Source organism: Bos grunniens, chromosome 16 (genome assembly GCF_055505025.1).
Source record: "Bos grunniens cultivar Pamir isolate PY7600 chromosome 16, Bosgru_T2T1.0, whole genome shotgun sequence".
In the NCBI taxonomy this organism is placed as follows: Eukaryota; Metazoa; Chordata; class Mammalia; order Artiodactyla; family Bovidae; genus Bos; species Bos grunniens.
The window spans coordinates 4,310,491-4,334,363 of record NC_141180.1 but is presented as its reverse complement, the minus strand read 5'-3'; the positions used below and the strand labels follow the sequence as shown (position 1 = coordinate 4,334,363).

General features: G+C 45.1%; 1 protein-coding gene across 35 annotated transcripts in view; it reads right to left on the bottom strand.

Moving 5' to 3' along the window:
- DENND1B (DENN domain containing 1B) overlaps window positions 1–23,873 on the bottom strand; it is a 279,101-nt gene that overhangs the window by 218,158 nt on the left and 37,070 nt on the right. For 3 of the 35 annotated variants that reach the window (XM_086343207.1, XM_086343206.1, XM_086343205.1), the window contains exon 3: window positions 1,565–1,628. The exons of the other annotated variants lie outside the window; for them this stretch is intronic. The gene's annotated coding sequence lies outside the window, so the exon portion shown is untranslated. The remainder of the gene's footprint in view (window positions 1–1,564; window positions 1,629–23,873) is intronic. 35 annotated transcript variants of the gene reach the window in all.

The following is a 23,873-nucleotide window of genomic DNA, read 5'->3' as shown; positions in this document are numbered from 1 at the left end:
ATCTCAAAGGACACTCACTCCCCAAGAGTATGACCAATGGCGGGTGCTCCTTCCTTCTGGTAACTGCCCAGGAGCATTCACATCACACTTGCCAGAAATAATGACAAAACCATACCACCAAAGAATCAAAGCAGATTAATAGAGCGAAAAGAGAACTGTGCCATTTGGAACAATGAAGGGAATTACACATTTAGAAAATTAACTGAGAAACTGTACGAGGAAGAAAAGACATAGTGAAAGACAAAACTAAATCTGAAATCCACCATCAAAAATAACTTTATTTGTGTATTTCACCGCCAGGTTCTCCTCTTAAAAACTGAGCAACTGATTCCTCTCTAGGTTATTCTACAGGAAGTACTAAGAAAGCAAAACGATTTTTTTTTTAAGTTGGCGGACTGCTGTTTGAAGGTCAAGGCTTTAGGCAGCACATAATTATACCTTCTGTGAAATTTTAAAGAAGCACAGCACCGCCCTAAGAGGCCAGGTGGCCGAGTTCCGAAGTCAGGCTTCACGCAGAGGTGCCAACCATGAGCGATGTGTGATCTCAAGACACTTCAGGCTCTGGGCCTGGGTAGTGCAGTGAATTATCACTAGTCTACCACCTGGGTGGAGGGAGGGTGGGGCTTCCTGTGTGGTTCAGCTGGTAAAGAATCCACCTGCAATGCAGGAGACCCGGGTTCTATCCCTGGGTGGGGAAGATCCCCTGGAGATGGGAATGGCAACCCACTCCAGTATTCTTGCCTGGAGAATCCCATGGACAGAGAGGAGCCTGGTGGGCTACAGTCCTTGGGGCTGCAAAAAGTCGGACGTGACTGAGTGACTAGCACTTTCCGATTTCACTTCAGCCATTGTGGGATGCTGTTAGGATGAGTGAAGACTACATACGTACATACACACACACAAATGTTGCTTATAAACACAGCTAACACACAGAAGTGCTACAGATCACCAGCAATCACCACTGCAAGGTGAGAGACACAGATGCAGACGTGCTGAATGAAGACAGGGCCTCGGCTGACGACGGGCTACCTACAGCTTCTCTTCATCTAACCTACCTCCCCTCGCCTGGGACCTGCCCAAGCCTGGTTACTTCTTTTAAAACACCATCCATCCATACTGTTTCAAGGAGTAATATTCCTACCAAACATCTCTATGTATAGTCTCATCCACTTATTAATGGAAACAGACCACCACACGCACATTCGCCACCCACTGCTCCCTAACTTGCGTATTTCAGACGTTTCACACACACACACACCCGCCACTCCTCTGCACCTTCCCTTTCCAGCCCCTCCCTGCCTCCTTCACCCACCATCACTAGCCAGCGCGCTCTCTCCCGCTTTTTCAGACCCTCCCTCTTTCCCCATTTTCTTCAGGGTCAAATGGGTAACTGCAGGAAGAAGCAGCTATTGTTACCACTGGAAACTCGAACAACAGAAGGAATGTGAACTGGAGGAAGCAGGACCCCTGGTCAGCTGGGCTTGAGAGTGTGTCCCACATAGCACAAGGCACGCAGCTTCTACCCATACTGACACCCGGCTAGTTTCAGGAAAAAGTTACTCACGTCAGCACGGCCAAGCAAGGGGCCCAGGTGCACAAGATCTGAATTATTATCCGGGATTTGATACCTGACAGAGAAGAGGAGGGGAAGTAAGCAGTCCGTACTGGTCCAGCCCAGAGGGCAAGTGACCCAATGGTTAGGAAAGAAGCTGATTTCTATCAGTTGTAATTGGATTATAGAAAGTTCTCAGCATTGACAAGACTGGGCAACAGGACTGCAGGTAGCTCCTGCCTGTGGCTGTGTGATGAACAGACCACCCAACCTGGTGGGCACCAAACGCCACAGATCACATGGGAGGGAGTCAACATTACAGAGAAGTAACTAAGCCTGCTCCTCTCTGTTGCAGGGACACGTGGTCACATCAGCTGAAGAAGCTGAGGGGTGAAGGCAAGGAAAGAGGATGGACAGGCTCCCGGCCAAGGACAGCAAGAGAACATTCAGGACTGAGCAGCGGTCTGTCGTGTGTGTGCAGGTGCTTCAGTCGGGTCTAATTCTTTGCGACCCTGTGGGCTGTAGCCCACCAGGCTCCTCTGTCAATGGCACTTAATTAGAGAGAAAAAAAAGAAAAATTACGGTTTCACTGTTTCCTGCATTTATTTATGCTGCTGTCTTACAGACGTGAGCTTCAAACAATGACATTTAACACCTACGTTGAAGAAAACCAAGTTGAGGGGCTTCCCTGGACTCAGTGGCTAAGAACCGCCTACCGATGGAGAGACACGGGTTCAATTCCTGATCCGGGAAGATCGCACAGGCCGCGGAGCAGCTAAGCCCGCGGGGCCACAACTCTGGAGCCAGGAGCCGCAAGGAGAGAAACCACGCACAGAGGAGCCCACGCGGGGAAGAGCCCACGCGGCAAGGAGGATCCGGCACTAAGTGGAATTTGCCGGGAAGGGATGGAGACGAAGATGCAGACAAGAGACTTGCGGACACTGAGGGGCGAGGAGAGGGTGGGACGAACAGGGAGGGTAGCCCGGCCGCATGCACACGACCACGTGTGGCACGGACAGCTAGTGCGAGCCGCTGTACACACACGGGGTCTGCCGGTGCTCCGGGACCGCCCAGAGGGCTGGGGCGGGACGGGAGGCTCCAGAGGGAGCGGGTCCACGAACAGCCGGGACCGGCTCGAATGGTCCAGCAGAAACCAACACAGCACTGGGAAGCAGTCATCCTTCAGTCAAAAAACAAATTAAAAAAAAAACAACTTTTTAATTAAGAAAAGAATCTGAAATTGAAAGGCACTTTTGGAAAACACGACTGACTTACGAGAACTCTCGTGTCCACCTGCCCACGGAGGTCGGGAGCGGTTCTCCCCTTCTCCTCCTCCCTCACCCCTTCCCGACACGTCGTCCCCCTTCCTGGCTTTTTCCATCCTCGGGCAGAGGTTAAACTGCTCACCCTTCACCTTCCAGAGCAGGCTTCCCCCTCCCTCGTAACAGGGCCTTCGCCGTGGGCAGCGGGCGGATTAGCCCCTCTCCAGGGAACAAAGGCCCGGCCTTTGTGCCGAGGCCGGGCGCGGAGCCCCGCGGCGGAGCGAGCTGCCCCCACTCGACCCGGGCCCTGGCGGCCGCGGCCCCCCACGGCCCGGCTCCGCTCCGGACTCCCGGCCAACCAGCTCGCGCGGGGAAATCCTGTCAGGCACTCAGCTGAAAACTCACTAAGGTCTCCCGGGGAGAACCTGATGAACATGCCATGTGACCATACGGCAAAACTTTCCATTGTTTAACATGAAGATAAGAGAAAAACTTTTAGAGCTCCATGCTCGAACAATCCTGGTCACCAGCTCACGCACGGGTCAGTGAACGCATTCTACGGAAGTGCCACCCCGCCTCTGTGCACGCTCTTAAAATAATACACAGGCGTATTTATGACATCCTAATCTCCTGCACTTCAAAATCTGCCTAACTAAAGGATACATACGAAATTATAGTACATTATTTTTTCAATTTTTATATTAGCTATCCCTCATTAAAATTACTACTGCATTTACCACTGAAGGAATTGGTCAAAATGCATAAGTCAAAAAGAAAACATAGTGTCATAGTATTTACTTATTTTACAAGTTGTTTTTTTTTTGACGTTGAACAAAGGAGAAAAGTAAAACCACAAGGCATGTACTTGATTAAAATTGAGAAATAGGAAGTTTAATGGAACATGAGCCAAGCCAAACATATAAAAACTATTTGTAAATGTTTTTAAACCTGTAAATATTAAACACCTCAGACAAATTTATATTTGGTCATATCATGGCCATAAAAGAACTCTCTCAAGCATATTAAGCTATGAGTGAGTTCATGAATATTTACAATGGCTGTGGGGAGGATTGAAGCTTCTTAAATGTACATAATCTTGTAATCATATCCATGGTAGCAACTGATTAAACATTATTAATGAAAAAACTATTATATATGATTACAACCACATTAAGTAAGAAGTTCACACTCAAATCTGAAAGGGAACATGCAAAAATGAATATTTTTATGTTACTGGTATGAAAAAGAATAATCTTTTTTACTTGTTTCAAAATTGTCAACAGCATACTACATTAATAATTTAAAAAATGGAAGAAACTACAAAATATTCAGAATAGTTCAAAAGACTACAAGTGGATAGCGACTTAATGAGAGAGGCATACAACCACTGTATACAGCATTCAGAATTCAGGAATAAGTCATTTCTGCTACATATCCCATACAGCAATATAAACTGATTTCCCAAAGTTTAGGAGAAATAAAATGTGCTTTATTAAAAAACAATCTATGGTGCTGATTAGCCTGACAATTTCAAGAGGTCATGGCCAACAAGCTTAACAAAAGGAATACATTTATCCTGGGCGGGGGGAGGGTGCAGGGGTGCAGGGAATCTATGCTTATACATAACAGATGTCTGGCTTGGAGGAATATGTCCTTACACTTTTAAAAGTCATATAAAAAGCTAAGCTTGGCAAAGGAATACATTTAAACTGAACACTCTGGAGCTAAGCACAGAGGCAATGGCTGGCAAGAAATGTTAAGTATTTTGTTCCAAATTATGCAGAAAAAAATGCACAATTTAACACAACGTTTGATAACACAGAAAGATACGAAATACAAAACTCAAGATGGAATGGGTCTGTCGTGTTGACCATTAAATCTCTTTTTCATTTATGAGTTATGCCATGGCAAAATGAAGACAAAATACAAGCAACGGACTGTGACTCTTCAAAATTAACATCATATACGTTGAAGGTCAGCTTTCCGTGGCGCTAGTGGTAAACGACCAGTCAGCTAATGCAACAGACGTCAAAGACGTGGGTGCGATCCCTGGGTTGGGAAGATCCCCTGGAGAAGGGAATGGCAACCCATCCCAGTATTCCTGCCTGGAGAATCCCATGGACAGAGACCCTTCTGGGCTATATAGGGTTGCAAAGAGTTGGATATGATTGGAGCAACTTAGCAGACACACAAGGGCAAGGGCATATTAAGGACACAAGGAAACACCTAAAAATGTTAACAATGGCAATTTCTAGAATATGGCATTCAGTGACTTGTATTTTCTGACACATGCATTTTCATTTTCCAAATTTTCATCAATATGCATATATATACATGTAGTCAACACATGGTATGTTTATTTATAAGTATTAGGCTACTACCAGAATTAATAGAAAAGTGGTTTCATATAGTAGCTTAACTTTGTCCAGAAGAATGCTTCACAAAACAATTTCCTTCAGAAGAATTTCTATATATCTCACTCAGTTCTTCCAACATAAAATCAAATTTGAAAATCCTAAATTAGAATTTCATTCAAGAGTTCCTTTAAAAATTCGATTTTGAAGAGGTTTAGGATTAAATATATTAATATTCCAGCTTTTCAAAAGTAAAGAAAGCACAATGTTAGAAGTTCTTCTGTGAATAAATGAAGAACAGAGGGAGACGAGAAAGATGGGAAATGAAACACCAGAGGCCACCTAAAGAATGAGTGATGTGGTGGTGATGAGCCAAGGTTTTTATTGTAAGAAGAACACAAACACGTGTATTAGAGCTAATCCATGGCACCTCCATAAAGCCTGTTCACAGACTTCAGCGCTTTCCCACGATGCTACCCAGCTGAGCTGATACCCCCATGCACAGGAAGAAGAGTGGAGTCATCCTCACCACCCCTTCCCCGGCATTCCACTACACCCCCCAACACACTCGGCAGCTTATGTGTGGAAATCAGCTGTGTTAGTACCTGCACTGGAGGTGAGGGATGAAGGCCCGCTGGAAGAAGAGAAAACAGGTTTGGACCTATATCGGGCTGTTTTATCCCTCACAAGCTCCTCGGCCTGGGGTGAGCTCCTGAAACCGCAGAAGATGCCAATTCTACTTGGGCACAAACGGCCAACTGCTTGTGGAGCCCTAAACTCTGCCCCACCGCCTGACCATGAAGCCAGAGCCTGCACCTCCCAGCCTCCTGATGGCCAAGGGTCGCCATGTGCTTACTAAGGTTTTACCAGGGAAAGGGATGTAGCAAACCTCCCCTCGCCTTGCCACGCAGAAACCGCCTGGCCTGAGCTGTAACTCCTGCCCATCCTGTGGGCTTGAACCTGGACAGAGTAGTGACCCACCTTTGACTGCAGATGAGAACAGCCTAGGAAACAGCAGCACACGAATCCCTGCACGGCATCACAGAAGAGCATCCTCCAGCCAGGCCACCTGCTTCTGAACTTATTACTTAAGCCTCTACACTTTGAGGTCTTTATTGATTTTTTTTTAAAAAGCAATAAAAATTGACCTTTATTCTTTAAAATAGAGCAGTAACAAAAAATCGACATTTTTGAAAAGAGGAATAACTAATATGGAAAACAATGTTATGGATCATGTTAGAACTCATAAGAGGAAACAAGGACTAGAAACAAATAACAGACAAAAAGATTAATCTGGCATCTAGCATAACTTTGATTCAAAAATGCTTATCTCCAGTATCTGGGACTGTGTTTAGAACAAAGTAGGCATCAATTAATGTTTGCTGAATGAATGAATGAACATATGAACTGCTCTCCATAAGAAAAGGAAAGTTCTTTAATAGGAAATAAGATGGGCAAAATCAAATAGGTACAACAGCTCTTTTTTGAACAGCATCAAAAGCCATGTTGATTCCAAATAGACAAATCTCTTCTTTATCCCAAAGCTGACATAATAAGGAAAATTATTTCTTTTTTGTACTTGCTCAGATTTCAAAATTCAAATTAAATTGTTTCCACAGGTCTGGGTTCTGACTTTTTCCTCTTTGATGACAGTATCAAGTTCGTCCATCCAAACGCCAGAGGGAGAGTGGCTCCGTTTTCCTATGTCCTCTGCATAATACAGCTCAGCAGGTGCAATGCAGGTGATATAAGAGATATGGGCTCCATCCAGGGTCAGGAAGACCCCCAGAGGAGGCACGGCAACCCCCTCCAGTATTCCTGCCTGGAGAATCCCATGGACAGAGGAGCCTGATGGACTACGGTCTATGGGTCACAAAGAGTCAGACATGACCGAGCACCGTATCGCCATCTTGCTGTATAATATACCTGCTTCTAGAGTCTTTCACTGCAGAAGGCTAGTCAGCTCCATAAGAAGTTTTATAAAATACTCTGGATTTTGGCAGGAAGATAAAACTGAAATTTTAAAAAATCCAAGCTGAACATTATCTCCACCCGCTCAGAAGAAAAAAAAAAAAAAACCCAACTCTGAGGCTGTTTCTCATGGGTTTGTGAACACATTTCCTTTTCTGAGAAAATCATCTGGACTTCTTCTCACTTTTGTGTGAGCCATGTGACATTCCATTTTCAGTAGGCATCTAGACTCTTACTCATGTTAAGACATATGATTAGAAAAGACAGGTTGGAATAACTTTTAAACAACCCTCCTGCCAGAGCTCAGCAGCAACAGATGAGGACTTCCACCGAATGTGTTAAGACACTAAGTTACAAGGAGCCAAGTGAAAAAGTGAAAGTCGCTCAGTCGTATCCCACTCTTGGCGATCCCATGGACTATACTGTCCATGGAATTCTCCAGGCCAGAATACTGGAGTGGGTAGCCTATCCCTTCTCCAGGGGAGCTTCCAACACAGGGATCAAACTGAAGTCTCCTGCATCGCAGGTGGATTCTTTACCAGCTGAGCCAGGAGCGAAGCCCAAGAAGACTGGAGTGGGTCATCTATCCCTTCTCCAGAGGATCTTCCTGACCCAGGAATTGAACTGGGGTTATCAGGGAAGCCCTACAAGGAGCCAAAGATACTACCTAATAGAGATTAAATGGCTTGCCTGATTCTTATATGTTTAGTTGAAGGGATGAAAAATCCATCTGTCACAGAGATGCCCCTGAGATGAGAGATACATCGAACACACACACCCCCTACCCTCGCCTGCTTTGTGGACTGGCTCCCCACCAGCTTCAGCTCTCCTGCGCTCAGCACTTTGCTTCTCGCTGCCTTCCTTGTATCTGCTGTTATCCTCAGTCTGAAAACGGCTTCCTCTTTTTTGTTCACCGCTGGGTACACACCCAAGCCTCTATTTTTCTGAATGCCTCTTTGAGACTTATTTAACAAACGAGATTTCTCAATACCACCATTTATGCAACACATCGAAAATTATTGCCACCCCTCTTAATGATCACCCGACTGCCTGATTCCAGGGTCAAAGGCCTGCTATGAACCCAAACCCCGTTTCCTGTCCATGGTTCCATTGCCACTCTCAGCCCGCCCATGCCCCGCTCCCGTGCTCCTGCTGCAGACGCAGGGCCCCGGGGCAGCGCACCCGGCCCCGGCAGCTGGCGGTCAGCAGCGCACTCCTACACCCGCAGCCCTGCCTGCGGAGCGCCCAGGCTGTGGGACCGTGGACCACCACAGCCCTCCTCCTCTAGACAGTGACTTCACACTTTCAGATGCACAGCAGCCACCTGGGAAACTCAAAAACGCACATCCCACTGCTGTCTCCTTTCTCCCACAAAAACGATGCAAAACGTACCCCAGGAACCCGATTTATCGATCAAGCAACCAAGTGGTAGCTCCAAACACACTGACAAACACGATCCCCAGTTCCTCCTAAGCAGCAGTGGACACCCGCCTAGTAACGTTCCGCTGGGAAGCACGACAGAGCTCCGGAGTCCCTCGGAATAAGACACGCACGTGTGCCTGTCCACTACCAAGTATTACAGGAAGCTCTACTCAATCATTTCAGTAAGGCACAGCCCATCATCCTGATCAGTTTCCAGGCCTTTCCTTAGCTAGACAAGAAAGACATTCACAAGATAACAAGAATCTAATTTATTAAAGGTCCAAAACCTCTAGATTCCAAGTATGTAAAACTTGGTAAACTTCAAAATAAGTATTTAGTATTCAGCTTTAAAAAAAAAGAGGCTTGGCTTCATTCCGTCATTCACACATCTCCTTTTAGTCTAGGCAGAGCTGTGTTTACAATCAACTAGCCTTTAAGGAAACGAATAAGGCATTACTTTTCTCATGGCAAAACCCCCAGCGCAGTGCTGAGCCAGCGTCAGCGGGGGCGCAGTGATGCCGGTCATGGGCCTGGAGCACCTGACCCAGCCCACCCGCCTCCAGGAGGCCCTCCTGACCTCCCTGGTTCCCCGTGATGGACGTTCTCTACGCGTGCTCCCCTTCAACTGCTGTTAATTCCTCTGATGCCTGTTTATTACGTTTCCGCTTTTTCTCTAACCCAGCATGGGTAAGCAAGCATGAGTACCCACTGTTGAGGACAGGAGTCCCCAACCTCCAGGATCTAATGCCTGATGACCTGAGGCAGGGCTGATGTAATAAAGTGCACACTAAATGTAACGGACTTGAATCCCCTGAAACCACCACCCTGCCTTCTGGGGAATAACAGTCTTCCGCGAAACCAGTTCCTGGTGCCAGAAAGGTTGAGGACTGCTGGTTTAGGACAACTGGAGAAGGAGCTTCCATGAGAAAGTACTTTGAAGCCATGCTGAGTTTTGAGTTTAAGGTGCTGTTTCTCTCCTTCGGACTTATAAATCTTTCCCTTTCAAAACCAAAAGCGGCAACATTAAATCCGCAAAGGGGTGACCACACAACTCCCTGGTTCCTGTGACCCAGAAAGCCGCCTCCACACCTGCTAAGTCTGACCCCAGGCCAGAGCTGAATGAGCCAAACACAGGTCCTGCACTGGGCCAGTTTCTGTCCCAGGAGAATTCGGACTGAGAAGTGAGAAATACAGAGAGGGAGGTGCTGAAGCACACCCACTGCTTGGGCAGAAAGAGGACCAGCTTCTCAGGACAACCACAGAACCGTACGTCCGAAGACCATTTACCCCACGGTATCTAGTTACGTCTCTTCTCCCCTAACCAGCAGTATGGCCGCACTTCTAAAACCTCTCAACAGGACATCTGCTTCCACCGAGAGAATGCAACAAGGACTGGACTCAGCCCCCACCCAACAAACGTTTCAGACATGGGTCGGGACAGGACAGTGACTCCCGACGGAGGAGCAGACGAGGCAGACCCCGTGACAGCCACCGCTCACTGTCTGCAGAGCTTCCGGCCGTGGGTCACAAGCAGGCAGAGCCCTCGGGTCTTCCTGGGATGAAGAGGTGGGCCTGGGAGGCTGGAGGCCGGGGCGGCACACATCCCCAGAGAAGAGCACGGGAAGAGAAAGTGCCGGGAACGGGCTCTGGAGACCGCAGGCGGCTCACCACCACCAGCGCCCCATCGTGCCCGCCATCCTCTAGGACTGTGATCAGCAGGTGTGAATATGCATGCACACACACACACACACCCCCACACCCCACGCCCGGGGGAAGGACCAGCCACAGGCAGCAGACAGAAGACTCGCGCGGCCAGGAGTAGCTGATGTCCACACCGTCCTGAGGGGAAGAAACGCCTCATCATGAACAGGGCGTGAGGTCCGGTCCCCAGAGGGGAGCGCCGCTCTGAAAGCAGCACCAGTCTGAAGGCCTCCTCTGACAAAGCTTCAAAGCAAGCCTCAAACAGTCCAACTGTTGTCGGATAATTTAACTGGGTCCTAAAATAAACACTTGAATGCATACAGGACACTTAAGAGGAAAGACCAGATGCTGGGTCAGACTGCAAGTCTCAAGAGCTCTAACAGGGTTCAAGGTATATACAACACGTATTCTCTGGCACTACGTTACCAAAACGGAACAGAAAGATGGTTGGAAAACCCCCAAGTAATTAGAACCGACTATTACACTTCTAAGTAACACATGAGTCAAAGGAGAAATCAAAAGGCAAACTAGATATATACTGAATTGAAAATGAAAACTGATAAACTGCTCTTATGACAACTGAGAGCTCTTCTCCAGGAGACACTGTTCAATTAAGAGAATTAAAAAACAAGACACAGACTAGGAGAAAAATCTTGCAAATCCAACAAAGAAGTCATATCCTCTGTGTGTGTATGTACGTGTATATTCCTTTAAAACTCAGCAATAAAAAAAAAAAACCATTCAATTTTTAAAACTATGAAGAAAATATGTGAATAGACCCTTCACCCAAAAAGATAAATAGATGGAAAATAAGCATACGAATTCAGTCTAATAGAAGAAAACTGAGCCTCCAAAACACTTCCACAGATTTCTAAGAAACCAGACCTTTGCTCTGTTTTCATTCCAATTTTCATTTCAGTTTTCATTACAATCCCAAAAAAAGGAAATACCAAAGAATGTTCAAACTACCGCACAATTGCACTCATCTCACATGCTAACAAAGTAATGCTCAAAATTCTCCAACCCAGGCTTCAGCAGTATGTGAACCATGAACTTCCAGATGTTCAAGGTGGATTCAGAAAAGGCAGAGGAACCAGAGATAAAATTGCCAACATCCACTGGATCATAGAGAAAGCAAGAGAGTTCCAGAAAAACATCTACTTCTGCTTTATTGACTATGCCAAAGCCTTTGACTGTGTGGATCACAACAAACTAGAAAATTCTTCAAGAGATGGGAATACCAGACCACCGACCTGCCTCTTGAGAAATCTGTATGTAGGTCAAGAAGCAACAGTTAGAACTGGACATGGAACAACAAACTGGTTCCAAACTGGGAAAGGAGTACGTCAAGGCTGTATATTGCCACTCTGCTTATTTAACTTATATGCAGAATACATCATGCAAAATGCCGGGCCGGATGAAGTACAAGCTGGTATCAAGACTGCCAGGAGAAATATCAATAACCTCAGATATGCAGACGACACCACCCTATGGCAGAAAGTGAAGAGGAACTAAAGAGCCTCTTTAAAAAAGTGAAAGAGGAGAATGAAAAAGTTGGCTTAAAGCTCAACATTCAGAAAACTAAGATCATGGCATCTGGTCCCATCACTTCATGGGAAATAGATGGGGAAACAAGGGAAACAGAGACTTTATTTTTCTGGGCTCCAAAATCACTGCAGATGGTGACTGCAGCCATGAATTTAAAAGACACTTACTCTTTGGAAGGTAAGTTATGACCAATCTAGACAGCATATTAAAAAGCAGAGACACTTTGCCAACAAAGGTCAGTCTAGTCAAAGCTATGGTTTTTCCAGTCATATATGGATGTGAGAGTTGGACTATAAAGAAAGCTGAGTGCCAAAGAATTGATGCTTTTGAACTGTGACATTGGAGATGACTCTTGAGAGTCCCTTGGACTGCAAGGAGATCCAACCAGTCCATCCTAAAGGAAATCAGTCCTGAATGTTCATTGGAAGGACTGATGTTGAAGCTGAAACTCCAATACTTTGGCCACCTGATGCGAAGAACTGACTCTTTGTAAAAGACCCTGATGCTGGGAAAGAGTGAAGGCAGGAGGAGAAGGAGACTACAGTGGATAAGAAGGTTGGATGGCATCACCAACTCGATGGACATGAGTTTGAGCAAGCTCTGAGAGTCGGTGATGGACAGGGAAGCCTGGTGTGCTGCAGTCCATGGGATCACAGAGAGTCAGACATGACTGAGCGACTAACTGAAATGAACTGAGTTTCCTGGTAAATGAGAATGTATAATATGCTATCACAGTGTTCACAGTTCAGCTACCCTGAGGAGTTCTGTGCTATCAAATTTCATTTTATATCAGCTGCTCAAGGAAAAATATGCATACATATATCTGTATATACATACATATACACACACACCCTCCAAGATGGCATTTATCAGGTAAACCAGCATGTCAAATTTAATACCAACTTCATGACTGAAAGAGCTCCTCGTAACTGTCATGTATATGTGGAAATAAGAGGACAAATGCAACATACAGAATCCGTAACACCTTCTTCCAAAGGCCCCTGATTTCTGTTCAGGGAACCATGTGGTTCCAAGGAAGCTGACCTTACTCCCAGTTCCCATAATGAGCTCATCCCAGAAGAAAGAACATAACTGAGTCTACAGATGCTCCTACTAATTTCCAAGGAATCCAACCTTTGCTTCTAAACTGGAACGTGTGACATGAGCAGATACTGTTGACCGTTTCGTTCCATTACTCCAGGGGAATTTTGTGCTACTGAATTTCATTTCATATCAGCAAAGACAATCACTACAGCCATGAACTAGTGTTTGATCTAGGGTTAGGGGCGTAACTTAACCAGGAGTGCCAGAGAAAAGAGCGAGCAATTTTCATGAAGTTAGTTAGTCAAAGTGAGTTTCGCTGAGAAGGAGCAAAAAGTTGAAGGAAAAGGAATCAGCCATGCAGGTGTCCTGGAGAAGAGCGTTAGCGGCAAAGGAGCAGCTAAAGGTTGCAAAGGAGCAGCTGGTACGGCAAGGAGGCCAGTGTGGCTCGAGCTGAGAGAGCAAGAGGAAAGCAACGATGCGGTTAAAAATACAGAACAGGGGGACTTCCCCAGTAGCCCAGGGGTTAGGGCTTTGCCGTCCAGTGCAGGGGGTGTGTGTTCAATCCCTGATGGGGGCGCTGAGATCCCACATGCCTCACTGCCAGAAAAAGAAAACATAAAACAGAAGCAAGTGAAAGTGTGAGCCACTCGGGTGTGTCTGACGCTTTGTGACCCCATGGACTAGAGCCCCCCAGGCTCCTCTGTCCATAGAACTCTCCAGGCAAGAATACTGGAGTGGGCAGCTAGTCCCTTCTCCAGGGGATCTTCCCCACCCAGGGATCCAACCTGAGTCTCCTGCATTACAGCTAGTCTTTACCATCTGAGCCAGAAGCAATATTGTAACAAATTCAATAAAGACCTTAAAAATAGTCCACATCAAAAAAAAAAAAAAAAAATCTTTAAAAAACTACAAAAAGAGGGGATTCAAACCAGATTATATAAGGCCATGGAAGGTCCCTAGAAAGGTTTTTGTTTTGGGCTGAATGATCTGAAAAGGCAGATGGATGGGGAAAAAACAGAACTATAAGCAGGACATCCTTCTATGGCAAAACCATTTCTTGTAAAAGTTGAGGTTTGAGAACTGAAGTTATAAACAAATTTCTATCACTGTATCCAATGTACTATACTATATGTTGTGAAAAGTACCAAAAGTAAGATAAAATCCTTGTCTTTTGTGAGTTGATAATCTAATTGGAGAACTAAATGCACAAATACACTGAAAACAACAGAACGTTTAAACTGCAAGAAGCTCTAGGATAGTCTACAGTTTCTCTTCAATGAAAGCAATTTGAGCCAAGAAAGGGTAAGTGATTTATGCGAGGTTATGTGACTAGTCGGAGAAGGCAATGGCACCCCACTCCAGTACTCTTGCCTGGAAAATCCCATGGATGGAGGAGCCTGGTGGGCTGCAGTCCATGGGGTCGCTAAGAGTCAGACACGACTGAGCGACTTCAATTTCACTTTCATGCATTGGAGAAGGAAAAGGCAACCCACTCCAGTGTTCTTGCCTGGAGAATCTCAGGGACAGGGGAGCCTCGTGGGCTGCCGTCTATGGGGCTGCACAGAGTGGGACACAACTAAAGCGACTTAGCAGCATGTGGCTAGTTACTCGTGCAAGCAGACCTAGAAACGAGGTCTCAACTCCAAGCCCAGCCTAACGCTGGGGCGGAGGGGCAGCTGAAGACTGCATGTGTGAACCACTTCTGCGAAGCAGATGAGCACTGTCACCTTCCCTTGCTGTTGTGATGTCCCACAGGCTGGGCCGGGGACTCCGAGGGAAGGAGCGTAAAGCTGACACCTATGCTGATAAGCAGATCCAATGGATCCAGAGATAAAGAGCCTTCTGTATTTTGATAAGAAAAGCATTCAAAGCTTCTCATATAAAGACTGTATTTTCTTCCTGACAAAGAGGCTCTGTTTCTCTGGAATTTCTAAAGGCTACAGAGAAAAAGGATAAGGCAAGTAAATCATTACCCTATGTGTTGACAGAGCCAGCCTCTCTCAAACTGAGTACAGACACCACTGGCTGGAGGAGAATTAACATCTCATGCCAAAAAATCCTCTCAGTGAAGTGGTGGTACTTCTGAAACGTCCTAAGACTGAGTAACCAATAGAATTCAAGCATGCATTCCAAATCGTCAACACACCTAAGGATATGTTATCCAAATAAGAATATATAGGGGGATTACAATGATTTCATCCTTATTTATAGATACTAATAATGGAAATAACCATTAAATCAGCTTTAAACTATTAACATGATTTTAAGTAGACTCTTAATATTAGAATACTAACATCTACAGTAAAATAAGCCTAATGTGTGAATGTGTCAATAAACAATTCTTAAGGTTTCTTTTAACTTTTTGTTTATTATTTTTATTTGGCTGTGCCAGGTCTCAGAGCATGGGGGAACTAGTTCCCTGACCAGGGATCCAACCCAGGCCCCCCATACTGGGAACGCAGTCTTAGCCAACAGACCAGGGAAGTCCAATTCTTAAGTTTTTACATAATAGTTTGAACGTAATTATCATACAGGAGAAGGAAATGGCAACCCACTCCATTGTTCTTGCCTGGAGAATCCCAAGGACAGGGGAGCCTGGTGGGCTGCCGTCTACGGGGTCGCACAGTTGGACACGACTGAAGCGACTTAGCAGCAGCAGCAATTATCATATTGGCAAAGTAAGTAATTAATGGACGGAAATAACACAAAAGCATACTTTGCCTTTAACAAAGTGTTTGCTATTAACAAAAACCTGTAAGAGCAGTTTTAGGTATTTAGTGCCCACACAATCCCACCAGGTTAAGAACTTAAATTTTAAGTTGCATGATCCCACATAAAAATCAGAGCACATACAACGAACATAAACTGCACACACCCAGAAAATAAACAGATAGTGCGAACTTGGTGACCACACTCAGAAAATAAATAGTGTGAACTTGGTGAGCCAAACTCAGAAAATAAATAGTGCGAACTTGGTGACCACACTCAGAAAATAAATAGTGTGAACTTGGTGAGCCACACTCAGAAAATAAATAGTGCGAACTTGGTGACCACACAGAGCGCACAGCAAGACCTCTGAGCTCCACGTGGAGACCCCATGACAGCCCCACATCCTCCATGCCGCAGCTCTGGAACCTTCCATGTGAGTACACTTCACTGAGGTTCGACTTCCTCACCCATAAAATGAGGAGAGCCGCTGGGCCACCCAACACAGGGAGCTGCCGAGAAATTCCAACGTTAACGCGAGACAGTGTGTGCAAAATTCCCGTACGACCTGTAAATTATCATGCAAATGTAAATGACACAGAGAAATACCAAACATAATACACTGGCACTGGTTCAGGTCTCAGGAAAAGAAGTCCACACACAGCACTTTGAGTTTTACTGATTTCTCTGGAGATTTCCTTTTCTAACGACTCAGCAACAGTTCATACCAAGTTTCCTGTTATGAACTTTAGGCCTCTGTTTACAGAGCGGTAAACAGATGTAAACCTGTCACACAGCACTCTCCTTCTCCACTCTACCCAACAAAAACATCGAGAGAGGGCCTTCCTGCCCCACAGTGCGATGTGCACTTCAGTCTCATCTCTCCGCGTGTTCTTCGACATGAAGAACGTGACCCATCTATTGAGCACCTACTTACTTCAGAGTGTGCGGAAGAAAGAGCAGAAAAGAAAAAATTCTGAGGTTAACGGTCTCGCAGCCTGTTATGTTGATACTATAAAAGGATGAATCCTTTAAAGGGATACAGACGTCCACTTTTGGCCGTGAGGCAGTAACAGGCAAAGACTAGCCGGCCCACCGTAAACAATGCAAAATAAAACTGCTCAGGGATCTGAAACAAACGCTTTCAGATGCTGGCCAACAGACAAAGCAGGACTACGGCCCCGAGAAAAAGAAAACAAATGGAATGGAACAGCCCCGCAAGCTCCCTGGCTTCACACCTGGAGGCATCTGTGAAACCACAGCAGAGAGAGAAGAAGGGCAGGCAGCTGAGGGGAGGAGGGAGGGTGAGCCGGGCTGTGGCCCGCAGGGCAAGGGGCGCCCGCAGAGGGGATCCCCAGGTAGGGGGCCCGCAGCTGGGGACCGGGTACCAACTTCAGACACTCCAAACATGCACGAGGCTCCGCTTAAGTCTCTTGGCGAACTCCAGGATGCACATGGGCCGGGAGGCTGTGAGCAGATGAAGAGAGATTCCCGAGGTCACACAGAGCCCAGATAAGGCCACGCGGAGCGCCAGGAAAACCCCGCTGAGACTCCGGGGGTGGTGGGGGGGTCAAAGGCCAGGGTTCTCATCCATCTTCACTTCTGGAGAGCAGAACCACTGACGAGGCTTCTGTTCCAGACCATCTTTTCCAGAATGTCTGATTAGAGGGCGGGATGGATGCCCTCAAGCGCAGCCAGCTGTGGTCCAGGGGAGAGTCCCTGAGCTTAGGGAACAGAGAGTGGAGAGAGCACACTGTGCCAGCCCCCTGCCCTCCGCTCCTGGAGGGAGGCTCTCTGTCTTCCTTTGCTCTGGTTGGAGACAGTCTCTGTCTTCCAAGGCTGTTTCCTTCAATCCCATTAGTATCATGTTAATAGTTTTAACCTGCTTTTAATGATTACATGACTTATTAATCCGATCTGATCCCTGGGTTGGCAAGATCCCCTGGAGGAGGGACCACCCCTAGACCTCGACCAGCTGCATTTGCAGGCACCCATGCAGGCCCACCCACCCCACCCCTGTGTTAACTGAGGGGCAAGGAAAACTGACGCAGACGTGACCGCCACCTGATGTGCCAGGAGCAGAGGGGTCCTCTGTTCCTCAGCCAGGAAATGGCTGTCATCTGACAGCATCCACAAACCGGGTAAAATCTCAAGACTTCACACACCTCTGGGCATAAACCTGGAGAGCAAAAGATTCTGCTGCTGCTGCTGCTGCTGCTAAGTCGCTTCAGTCGTGTCCGCTTAGTGACCCCATGGACCGCAGCCCACCAGGCTCCTCCGCCCATGGGATTTTCCAGGCAAGAGTACTGGAGTGGGGTGCCATTGCCTTCTCCTAGACCCACCCAAACACAGTCTTAAAAGGAATCTTGAAGAAATCAAGCTGATCCATCAAAAATGTGACTGCCCACAAAAAACAGAACTCAACATTTACTAAAGGAAGGTAATAGGTGTTAAGCTGTCAATAACAGACCACCCACAACATTCAGTGTACAATGAAAAGTAATCAGACATGCAGAGATGCAATAACATGTAAGCCTACAACCAGGTCGGGAGGGGTTGCGTGTAGAACAAAACCCCAAGTGAACCAGACATAGAATTGGCAGAAAGGAATTTTAAGAGAGTGATACGGAAGGCAGACAACCCTGAAAGATGTCTGTGCCCTAATCCCTGGAGCCTGTCATAACGTAGATTCTTCCTCTGTATTCAGTTCAGTTCAGTCACTCAGTCGTGTCTGACTCTTTGCAACCCCATGAATCGCAGCACGACAGGCCTCCCTGTCCATCACCAACTCCCGGAGTTCACCCAAACTCATGTGCATCGAGTCAGTGATGCCATCCAGCCATCTCATCCTCTGTCGTCCCCTTCTCCTCCTGCCCCCAATCCCTCCCAGCATGAGGGTCTTTTCCAGTGAGTCAACTCTTCGCATGAGGTGGCCAAAGTACTGGAGTTTGCCAGCATCCGCTGGATCATGGAAAAAGCAAGAGAGTTCCAGAAAAACATCTATTTCTGCTTTATTGACTATGCCAAAGCCTTTGACTGTGTGGATCACAATAAACTGTGAAAAATTCTGAAAGAAATGGGAATACCAGACCACCTGACCTGCCTCTTGAGAAATCTATATGCAGGTCAGGAAGCAACAGTTAGAACTGGACATGGAACAACAGACTGGTTCCAAATAGGAAAAGGAGTACGTCAAGGCTGTATATTGTCACCCTGTTTATTTAACTTATATGCAGAGTACATCATGAGAAACGCTGGGCTGGAAGAAGCACAAGCTGGAATCAGCATCAGTCCTTCCAATGAACACCCAGGACTGGTCTCCTTTAAGATGGACTGGTTGGAGTCTCCTTGCAGTCCAAGTGACTCTCAAGAGTCTTCTCCAGCACAACAGTTCAAAAGCATCAATTCTTCTGCACTCAGCTTTCTTCACAGTCCAACTCTCACTACCACACAAACTACCACACAATTGCACTCATTTCATAAGCTTGTAATGCTCAAAATTCTCCAAGCCAGGCTTCAGCAATATGTGAACGGTGAACTTCCAGATGTTCAAGAGAAGCAAAAAGCAAAGGAGAAAAGCAAAGATATTCCCATTTGAATGCAGAGTTCCAAAGAATAGCAAGAAGAGATAAGAAAGCCTTCCTCAGCGATCAATGCAAAGAAATAGAGGAAAACAACAGAATGGAAACGACCAGAGATCTCTTCAAGAAAATTAGAGATATCAAGGGGACATTTCATGCAAAGATGGGCTCCATAAAGGACAGAAATGGTATGGACCTTACAGAAGCAGAAGATATTAAGAAGAGGTGGCAAGAATACACAGAAGAACTGTACAAAAAAGATCTTCACGACCAAGATAATCACGATGGTGTGATCACTCATCTAGAGCCAGACATCCTGGAATGTGAAGTCAAGTGGGCCTTAGAAAGCATCACTACGAACAAAGCTAGTAGAGGTGATTGAATTCCAGTTGAGCTATTTCAAATCCTGAAAGATGATGCTGTGAAAGTGCTGCACTCAATATGCCAGCCAATTTGGAAAACTCAGCAATGGCCACAGGACTGGAAAAGGTCAGGTTTCATTCCAATCCCAAAGAAAGGCAATGCCAAAGAATGCTCAAACTACTGCACAATTGCACTCATTTCATACGCTAGTAAAGTAATGCTCAAAATTCTCCAAGCCAGGCTTCAGCAATACGTGAACCGTGAACTTCCAGATGTTCAAGCTGGTTTTACAAAAGGCAGAGGAACCAGAGACCAAATTGCCAGCATCCGCTGGATCATGGAAAAAGCAAGAGAGTTCCAGAAAAACATCTATTTCTGCTTTATTGACTATGCCAAAGCCTTTGTGTGGATCACAATAAACTGTGGAAAATTCTGAAAGAAATGGGAATACCAGACCACCTGACCTGCCTCTTGAGAAATCTATATGCAGGTCAGGAAGCAACAGTTAGAATTGGACATGGAACAACAGACTGGTTCCAAATAGGAAAAGGAGTACGTCAAGGCTGTATATTGTCACCCTGCTTATTTAACTTATATGCAGAGTACATCATGAGAAACGCTGGGCTGGAAGAAGCACAAGCTGGAATCAAGACTGCCGGGACAAATATCAACAACCTCAGATATGCAGATGACACCACCCTTATGGCAGAAAGTGAATAGGAACTAAAAAGCCTCTTTATGAAAGGGAAAGAGGAGAGTGAAAAAGTTGGCTTAAAGCTCAACATTTAGAAAACTAAGATCATGGCATCCGGTCCTCTGTATTAGGTTACCACAAACACAGTGACGAAGCATCACAGGAAGAGCATCCGAGATGATCCAGGTGGTCCCGACGTAACAACAAGAATCCTTAACTATGAAAGAGGGAAGCCCAAGTGTCTGTGTCAGAGTGATGCGAATGGGGTAACGACTGGCCATCTTTGGCCATTGCCGGCTTTGAAGATGAAAGGGGACCATGAACCAAGGGACACAGGCGGCCTCTAGAACCTGAAAAACGCAAGAACACAGGTTATCTCCTAGAACCTCCAGAAAAAAAGCACAGTCCTGCTGACACCTTCACTTTAGCTTAGTGAGACTCATTTCAGATTTCTTACCTCCAGAACTGTAAGATAATAAATCTGTGCTGCTTCAAGTCACTGTGTTTGTGGTAATCTAATATAGAAGCAATGAAAAACTAATAAAAGTTATTAAAAATACATCTAAAAATTTAAAAGAAAGGCTAGATTGAATGAACAGAGGAAGAATCTAAGTGGAAAAATAGATATTACCAAAAAGAACCAAATGTGGAAAATCTAGAACTGAAAAGTAGTAATATTTTTATGATTTTCTTTCTTTTTTAATTGGAGAACAATTGCTTTACAATGCAAAAGTATATTACTTGACACAAAAAAAATTCACTCTAAGGTTTAACAGCTACTGAATACAACAGAATAAAAGCTTAGAAAAACTGAATACAGAATAGTTGAAATAATAAAAACTAAAGCACAGAGAGAAAAAGTACTAAGAGATATAAAACAGCTTCTATGATTGGTGAAACATCTAACATACATGAACTGTAGTCCCAGGGAAAAAACAGTGCATAAGAGGCTGAACAGAAAAACAGTTTGAAAAAAAATAATGGGCAATAGTTTTCTGAATGTGAACACACATACACACGTGTGTGTTTATCTCCAAGGAGTTCAACAAATGCAGAATAAACGCAAAGAAAACCAAACCTAGGTACATGATAATCAAATTTCTGAAAACCATAATAAAAAGAGAAAACCGTAAAAGCAGCCAGAGAGGGAAGAAAGATATACATCATATAGAGGAACAATGATTAAACATTTCTGCTGACATCCCATCAAAAACTTGGCAAGCCAGAAAACAATGGAACAACTTCTTTAAAACGAGGAACGAAGGTTCTATCAAACTAAGATTCTATTTCCAAATGAAATATCCTTCAAAATAATGAACAGATTTTAAGATAAACAAAAGCTAAGGAATTTCTCACCAGCAGATTTGACCTACAATGAATACTAAATAAAAATTTCAAGCTAAAAGAAAATGATACTAGAGAGAAATTCAAAAGTACAGAAAGGAAGGCTGTCAGGGATGATAAACGTGTAAGTAAATACAGAAGACTATTTTTAATACTTTCTAATTTCTTTAATAAGTAATAGTTCAAACAGTAATAAATTATTGTGGGGATAACAACCTATGTAGAAGCAAAGGCACCAAGGGAGGGAGGGAACAAATATAATTTACTGCCAGAAGGTTCTTATAATTTTAATTTATGGTGGACTGTGATCATTGTATAATCAATAAAATTATAAACCAATATAAACAAAGAACCAGTTATAGAACCAATAAAAACAAAGCCAATAGAAGAGAAAGGTATAAAACACTTTCTAAAACCTACTAATATAGAAGAAGATAGGAAGAAAAAACTGGAAACAAATTTTAAAACCTGACAGTACAAGCGTCAAAGTGTTAGTTGCTCGGTTGTGTCTGACTCTTTGCGACCCCCATGGACTGTACCCACCAGGATCTTCTGTCCATGGAATTTTCCAGCAAGAATACTGGAGTAGGTTGCCATTTCTCCTCCCTCCCTAATCCACCAAGGAAGCCCTGGATGGTACAACTAGAAAACAAGTAAGACGACGGTAGATTTAAACCCAAACGTACCAATAATTACAGCGATTACTAATTAAAGGCAGCAATTATTGGACGGGATAGAAAAGTAAAACCCACATATACAGATTTTAAATACAGACAGAGATATGGTTTAGAAAAAAGAACGGAAGAAGAATTCCATCCAAACGCTAATCATGAGAAAGGCAGAGCAGCTCTATTCTTAGACAAAAAGCATTCCCAGAGACTAAGAAATCCCACGCACTAAAAGGGTTAGTTCATAAAGAAGATATACTCAAAAATGTGCATGCATCTCATGAGAGTGTTTCAAAATACATGAAGCAAAAACTTCCCAAACCAAAAGGGGAAAATCAAGAAGTTCAATTAAGTTGGAGATGTTAACACTCCTCTCCCTGTAGCTGAAAAAATAGACCCCAAATCAATAAAGAGATAAAGGATTTGAAAACCAGCATCAGCGCCTTTACTAATCAGCAATTTACAGCAGTACAGCCGACAACTGGACAACACGTACTCTACTTAGCACGTGTGGAATACTCACCAGGACAGAACACATTACGGGCCCTAAAACAAACCTCACGTTTTCAAGTATGGGTCATACACAGAGTAGGTTCTCTGACCTCAGTTAAACCACATTAAAAGGCAACAGGGTCCTTTGCAGAGGCGTGCATGGACCTAGAGACTGTCGTACAGAGTGAAGTCGGTCAGGGAAAAATAAACGTGTTATATTGACGCATACATGTGAAATCTAGAAAAATGGTACAGGTGATCTTTGCAAAGCAAAAACAGAGAACAAACGTATGGATACCAAGGCAGAACTCGGGGGTGGGGAGAAGGAAGAACTGGGAGATGGAGATTGATGTACAAACGCTACTGAGACTGTGTATCAAATAGATAACTGATGAGAACCTGCTGCACAGCACAGGGAGCTCTCCTCAGTGCTCTGCGGTGACCTAAATGGGAAGGAAATCCAAAAAAAGGGGACCTGTGTCTATGTATGGCTGATTCACTTCGCTGTAGAGCAGAAAACACAATAATGCCAAGCAACTGTTCTCCAGTAAAAATCAATTAAAAAAAAAAAAAGGCAGCAGGGTCTGCACTGTGCAGCAGGCTGTGCATCGTGGTCACCAGCGTCTGGGCTTGGACAGGCCACGGGGCCCCCTCAGAGCCCCTGAATGCGGCTGTGCCCACAGGCACAGGTACCCCCCGCCTCCACACCCAAGCGCTGCCTGCAGGCAGCACCGCAGCGGGAACTCACCCGACGCGACCGAGGGCACGCAAGGCGACAGAAACCGTGACGGGCCTCTCCCGGCGTCACACCTGACCTCAGCACAAACCTGTGAGGAGGACAGGACGCTCCTCGTTGTGTAGAGGAGTCCAGTCTAAGGTACAGAATTCAACCTGCAAGTCAAAGCTGACTCCCAAGTCCAAGGGTCAGGGACGATCCCACAGCAGCCTTGAGGTGTTTAAGGCACAAAATCGAACAGAAATGAACAAGGCTGCTTCAGGGTTAGCTGAAGATGGGACTGCAATTTCATTTTTAAATTGTCCAGAAGGGATATAGAGAGCACTAACAATATGATGAAGGCCAAAGTCCATCCCGAACGAATTTACAGTGTAGCTGGGAGGACAATAATGATTATTAAATGCACTAAATGTTTAAAAGGCAATAACAATGACA